Here is a 7,067-nt window from a genome sequence, read left to right as displayed (position 1 = left end):
CTGTTGCCCCAGGATTTCTTTTACCAGAGACCTCCAAGGATTGACATGGCCCCTCGTCCAATTTGCTATCAAGTGACCTTTATTTAGTAACCCCTAGGCTCATTACAAGTATTCTTCCTTGTAATAGGACCTGGCAAGCAGTTCCTTAGACATTACAGCAGTGACCTTCGGTGGTACTGGCCTCAGATCCTCTGCTGGGTGTGCAGGATGTTAGTTTCTGGATTCCTCATTGTTCGAACAAGAATTCCAAGGTTGCTCCTGTCTCCCCAGGGTGGCAAAACAAACACACACTGTCTCTTTGTTTGTCCACTATTTTTGTAACTTTCTCATCTCAAACTGTCCAATCCTCAAGTTTCTTACCTCACCTTTTTAGATAAAGTGCTCCCATTCTATTCCTTTTTTGGTTTTCTTTCCTTTTAAGGAAACTACTGTACCTGCTTAGCCCACCGTACCAATCACAGCACTCATTTTTCCCAGTGCCTTATAAGGCACTCTGTACAATTTAATTACTTAGATCCGGGAAGGCCTAAAGTTATGCTAAGAGCCTGAGTGTAATTCAGTTTGCCCGCTACACTCCCCGCCTTGATGCCCCGGAATACGGTGGCATCACACAGACATTGGTTGATCTCTCACATGTGACTCAAGGCATGTGGGTTGCTACCACATTCGAGACATTGATCTTCTCATGAGCAGGCAACCATGCCCTGTGTGGACTTACATTATGAGGAGTTTCAGAGGAGAGCTTTTAACTCTTCCTTTCTTGCTCTAGCTTCAAACCTGGCCAAAAACCTTCATGTACAGCAAATGAGCACACATTGGATAACTGATAATAGGATTCCCAGAGCTAAGACCACCACAAACGGGATGTAAGGCCACATTGAGGATGTGGGTTCAGTGGGGTGACCAACCGAACAGCGTTTCCCACCAACGGTATTGAGTAGCATCTTTAACTTCTTGTAGGACTGAAACAACAGTTTCCTTTGATCTTTGAATTACAACAGAGGCTCTGTTAGCTGTATTTTAAACTTTCTTGATCTTCTGTAATGGTGTCAGATCTTGTAGGACCTGGGACCTCTTGGTCAACCTCTTCCTGGCCCTGGCCAAGTGGGCCCTGTACATGACCAGGAAGGAGGCTCTGGTCGGGGAGATGCCTGGGGACTGTGGGACTGCATTCCTTTCGCTCATCTGTGCATGTTTCTGGGCAGAGCACCAATGGGTGGTGTCTACTGACTCCTTGGATGCCTTTGAGGACCAGTGGGTGTGGCCCAGGGGGTTCTGCTCAGTGCCCCCCCCCGGAGCACTTATTTTCACATTTTGACCCTGTCACACAGCACTCAGGTGCCCTGTGCCTGAAGAGGGGAAAACTGCTAGGGAAGGAGCCCTAGCAGTGACTAAGGAGCACAGCTGTGGGTTGCCGGGGCAACCAGGGAAGGTCAGCTGACCAGAGGGGGCAGGGCCTGGCCCTTATAAAGCCCAGGAGCTGAGGCCAGAGGCAGTTGAGGCAGGAGCTCCCTAAGCCACGATGTGAGTAGAAGCCTGACAGCAGGTACAGCTTGACCTGAGTGGAGCAATGTTGTGGTAGCCAGGTGGCTTATGTTTGAGTTCTAGCCAGGAGGCTCAAGTTTGTGTTGCTGTTATAACCGGTGGTTTGGGTGAGGCTATTAGGGGTTGGAGGAGGCCTCATAGGGGACCCACAGTAGTGTGGGGCCCCCAGCGCCAGTAGGGGCGCAGTATACGGGGTACATAGACCCCGGCCCCAGAGAGGGGGTACTATTGAGGAGCCCCAGAGCGGGCGTGGCAAGCCGCAGAGAGGAGGCACTGTTGAAAAGCCCCAGAGTGGGTGTGGCGAGCCCCAGAGAGGGGGCCCTGTTGAAAAGCCCAGAGCGGGGGTGGCGGGCCCCAGAGAGGGGGCACTGTGAGGGGGCACTGTTGAGAAGCCCCAGAGCGGACGTGGCGAGCCCCAGAGGAGGGGGCGACACTTGAGAAGGCCCAAAGAGGGGCCTGATTGGGAAAAGGCCGAGGCATAACAGCTATTCTATCTGCGAGGCTTGAGCTGCGGTATTGGGGAGGATAGGAGCCGCAGATAGCGCCCCTTGGCAATGGGGCAGTACAATTGCAGCCTCCCACTAATTAACATCAACTAATTAATTAACATCAAGGCATGGCAGGCGAGAAGGCAGGTGGTTGCCTCAGGAACAGGTGTGCAGGTCACAGTTTAGCTCGGTCCAGAACAGTTACCTGTTACAGACCCTTTGACTCCCACGTCACTCCTATCTTGTTTTTGTCATTGGTTGTCCCAAGAACTTAGTTGTTCCATTCGTTCATTAGCCCCAATGAAAAGGGACTACTAGTTAGTCAGGTAGGCCTTGCCCATGGTAATCGGATGGACAAATAGACAGGTGGGGCTGGGGCTGGACCCAGAGCACAGTGAGCTGGCTGGGGCGGTGTAGGGAGGGGTCAGCCAGTGGACTACTTTGAGGAGTTGCTCTGTGGCTGTAGGTGCCCCGTGGCTGTGCTTGTGGAGGAATCACCCACCCAATCTGCCTCACTGATGTAAGCAGGCAGCCCCTTCCCAATCTGTTTTATTTACCACTGAGCTGTGACCTGGGCTGGAGACATTCCTGAGGGAGGGAGGACCTGCTTCCTTTGTCTCAGTTTCCCTTCCTTGCAGGTCACTAAGTGATTAGTTCTCTCACCTGGTCAATCTGATGTCATTTGAAAGCACTGGTCAGCAGCCAATGGGACGGCTTCTGGTGGGAACTTTGTGATGAGGTCACAATAGGTGGATAAAAGCTCCTCCATGAAGAAGTAAAGGGAGACATATTTAGGAACATGAAGCAAGCACACGGCCTCTGGAGCTCCTTTACCTGGGGTGCCTGCACCGTATGACTGCCTGCACCTGCCCCATGCCTGCCAGATAGCAACGCCAGCACAGCTTCCTAGCAGGACTGCTGCTGCAGCTGCTCAGGTACAGATTGGCTCCCCTGCTCCTCTAGTGGCTCCTTATCCTCCTCCTGCACCTGCTGGGATGGTTGGGGCAGCAGGTAGCACAGGAAAGCCATGGGGTTCATGGGGCTCCAGCTCCGGTTCCCAGCTGCCTTCCACCCATTTGATCATATGGAGATGGCTGCTCATCGCACTGCGGAGGCACAGTGCATGAAAGTAGGTCAGGAACTGGAACTTCCCAGCTGCTGGGGCAGGAGCTGCCCAAGTGCAGCTTCCCCTGCCTGGCAGAGTGTGTGGTGCCCGACACATGTCCCCATGGCTGCTGTCTCTTCCCTGTACTACCTGCTGCCTGGAACAGCCCAACAGAGGCAGGAGGCAGAGGATCCGCTGGAGGTGGGAGAAGCCAAGCAATACCCAGGCAGCTGCAGCGCACTGGGAGCAGCCCTGATGGAAAATTGTTTGCACTCGTCAGACCCATTGATGGGTGCAGTCAGGAGCATGGCACAGGCTGTCCCAGGTGGAAGTGGGCAGGGCTGTGGGTAGCCTCAGGCTAGATACTATCAATTGGCAGGCACCCACCTCCAAGCTAGATCCAATCAGTTGGCCAGCCAGATTTGGCCTGTGGGTTGTATTTTGCCCACCCCTGGTTTAGATTATGGTTGTATTGGATGGTTTTCATAGATTTTCATAGACTTCATAGACATTAGGGCTGGAAGGGACCTTAGAAGATCGAGTCCAGACCCCTTCCCTAGGGGCAGGAAGTCAGCTGGGGTTACAGGATCCTAGCAGGATAAATGTCCAATTGACTCAATTGACCTTTAAAGGAGTCCAGAGCAGGGCTTGCCCCACCTCTGGCGGCAGCCTGTTCCAGGCCTTGGGGGTTCGGACAGTAAAGAAGTTCTTCCTTGTGTCCCGCCTGAAATGGTCTTTGAGAAGTTTGTGACCATTTGACCTTGTTATCCCTTGGGGCGCTCTGGTGAACAAGCATTCCCCTAGATCCTGATGTACACCCCTTATATACTTATAGGCAGCCACCAGATCCCCCCTGAGTCTGTGCTTTTCCAGGCTGAAGAGTCCCATAAATCTCAGCTTCTCTGGCCTGGTTTCCTGCCCTCTGATCATGTGCATGGCTCTCCTCTGGACTCAAGCTTCTCCACATCCTTTTTAAATTGTAGAGCCCAGAATTGGATGCAGTACTCCAGTTCTGGCCTCACCAAGGCCAAGTACAGTGGGAGGATGACATCCTGGGATTTGTTAGAGAAGCATCTATGGATGCAAGCCAGAGTTGTGCTCACTTTGCCTGCTGCAACATCACATTGGTGGCTCATATCATCTTGTGGTCAATCATGACCCCCAAGTCCCTTTCGGCTGTGGCGCTAGCAAGTGTAGCACTGCCGAGCCTATAAGCATGCTGCAGGTTTTTCTTTCCAAGATGGAGTACCTTGCATATTTTGGTGTTGAAGGCTATCATGTTTTCATCCGCCCATTTTCCGAGCCTGTCAAGGTTGGCTTGGATCACCATCCTGTCCTCAGGTGTGGATGCTTTACCTCAAAGTTTGGTGTCATCAGCAAACTTGGCTAGTCCACTTCTGATACCAATGTCCATATCATTAATGAAAAAATTGAAAAGAATAGGTCCAAGGGTGGAGCGTTGGGGGACCCCACTGGTCACAGCAGACCACAATGATTGACTTCCATCAACTACCACTCTCTGAGTCCAGCCTCGGAGCTAATTCCCCAGCCAGCAGACTGTGATGTAGCCGAGGCCGCAGTTGGCCAGTTTTTCTATGAGATGATCATGGGATACCAGATCGAAAGCTTTTTTAAGATCAAGGCAGACAAGGTTCCTTGGGTGAATTTGATATCTTTTATTAGACCAACCCAAATAGTTGGAGAATAGTTATTAAGCAAGCTTTCAGGTTCAAAAACCCTTTGTCAGGTTAAGGACGTTTCAGCAGTTGGTGTGTGCTCTTTTTAAGATCAAGATATCTGACATCAATCTCTTCTCCCTTGTCACCTGGCTGTAGAAGGAGATGAGATTCATAAACTCATAGAAGTAGGGAAGGAAGGGACCTTGTAGATCATCAAGTCCAACCCCCTGCCCTGGGCAGGAGAAAAAACCAGGCTCAAATGATCCCAGCCAGGTAGATTTCAAGCCTCCTTTTAAAGACCCCCAAGGCAGGAGCCATCACCACTTCCCTTGGAAGTTGGTTCCAGATCCTAGGTGCCCTGACTATGAAGTAGTGCCTTCAGATGTCTAGTCTAAACCTACTCTCTAATAATTTGTGGCCATTATTCCTTGTTACCCCGGGGGGCGCAGGGGGAACAGGGTCTCTCCCAAACCCTGCTGGTCCCCCCGGTGAGTTTATAGACAGCCACCAGGTCCCCCCTCAGCCTTCTTTTGGGAAGGCTGAACAGGTTCAGGTCCCGTAGCCTCTTCTTGTAGGGTCTGCCCTGCTGTCCCCAGATCATGCGGGTGGCCCTCCTCTGGACCCTCTCCTGGATTGGTCAGGTAAGACCTACCCACAACAAACCCATGTTGGCTATCCCTCAGGATGTTGCCTTCAGCCAGTTTGTCAAGAATGGTCTCTTTGATGATTTTTTCCAAGATCTTCCCGGGATAGAGGTCAGGCTGATGGGCCTGTAGTTCCCTGGATCTACTCTACTCCCTTTCTTGAAGATAGGCACCACATTGGCCTTCATCCAATCTTTGGGCACTTTGCCTGAGCACCACAAATTCTCGAAGATCCGTGCCAGTGGCAGAGCTCTGATACTTGCCAACTCCTTAAGTACCCTGGGGTGTAAGCTGTCTGGGCCAGCTGACTTGAAGGTGTCCAGCCTGTCAAGGTGTTTCTTCACATGGTGTGAAAGGGGAGGCAGGAGCACCCCCAGCATGTCCCGGACCCCTGATCAATGCGCCCTGACATTTACCTTAGGAGCTGGGATGAGCAGAAGCTGGGAGGAGCCACAGACATGGATGCAGACACTGGTGCAGGCTCGGCAGTTCCACAGCTGCCTAAGCCTGCGTATCCGCGAGGGCTGGGGTGTGGCTTCTGAGCAGCACAGGCTGCTCAAAAGGCAGCTGGGAAACCAGCTGGAGTGAAGTCGGGGAGAAAGGAGCAGAACACCAGCTGGGAGACGCCGGCCCTAGAGCTGGGAGGCTCCAGCTCCAGCCACCTGGGGAAGGAGCCAGCTGTCCACAAGAGGACCCTGACCAGTGAGGCAGAAGGCAGCCTCGGGGGCCAACAAGGGCAAGGGAGCCCCACTGAGGGGCAGCAACTAGAAGGGATGTCACTGGGGAGCGGCAGGGATCCGACAAGGAGCTCAGGCACCACGGCTGAGGATGGAGCCTCGAGCCTGCAGCTGTCCTCAGACAGCCCCTGAGTGGGCAGAGCACAGAGGACCACCAGCCCCCAGAACGGGTAGAGAGTTGACACCGGCTGGAAGGACCAGGACGAAGGGACCTCAGGTCAGCTGGGCTCCAGGGAGGGGATGCCAGAAGAACTGGTAGAAACAGGGCAGTCCCCAGCACCCACGCCTACTAGAAGAGGGTGGTACAACGTCATTGCCCAGCCACTGGCGGGAATATTTGAATGGTCGTGGCACACGGGCCAAGTCCCGGAGGACTGGAAAAGGGCCAATGTGGTCCCCATTTTCAAGAAGGGGAGGAAGGAGGACCCGGGCAATTATAGGCCAGTCAGTCTCACCTCCATCCTTGGCAAAGTTTTTGAAAAAATTATCAAGGCTCACATTTGCGAGAGCCCGGCAGGACAAATTATGCTGAGGGGAAACCAGCATAGGTTCGTAGCAGGCAGATCATGCCTGACCAATCTAGTCTCTTTTTATGACCAGGTTACAAAATGCCTGGACGCAGGAGTAGGGGTGGATGTCATATACTTAGACTTCAGGAAGGCCTTCAATACGGTATCCCACCCCATACTGGTGAACAAGTTAAGAGGCTGTGACTTGGATGACTACACAGTCCGGTGGGTGGCGAATTGGCTAGAGGGTCGCACCCAGACAGTTGTAGTGGATGGGTCGGTTTCGACCTGGAAGGGTGTGGGCAGTGGGGTCCCGCAGGGCTCGGTCCTTGGACCGATACTCTTCAATGTCTTCATCAG

This window comes from Alligator sinensis, unplaced genomic scaffold (genome assembly GCF_000455745.1).
Source record: "Alligator sinensis unplaced genomic scaffold, ASM45574v1 scaffold909_1, whole genome shotgun sequence".
In the NCBI taxonomy this organism is placed as follows: Eukaryota; Metazoa; Chordata; order Crocodylia; family Alligatoridae; genus Alligator; species Alligator sinensis.
This window is presented reverse-complemented; position numbering follows the sequence as displayed.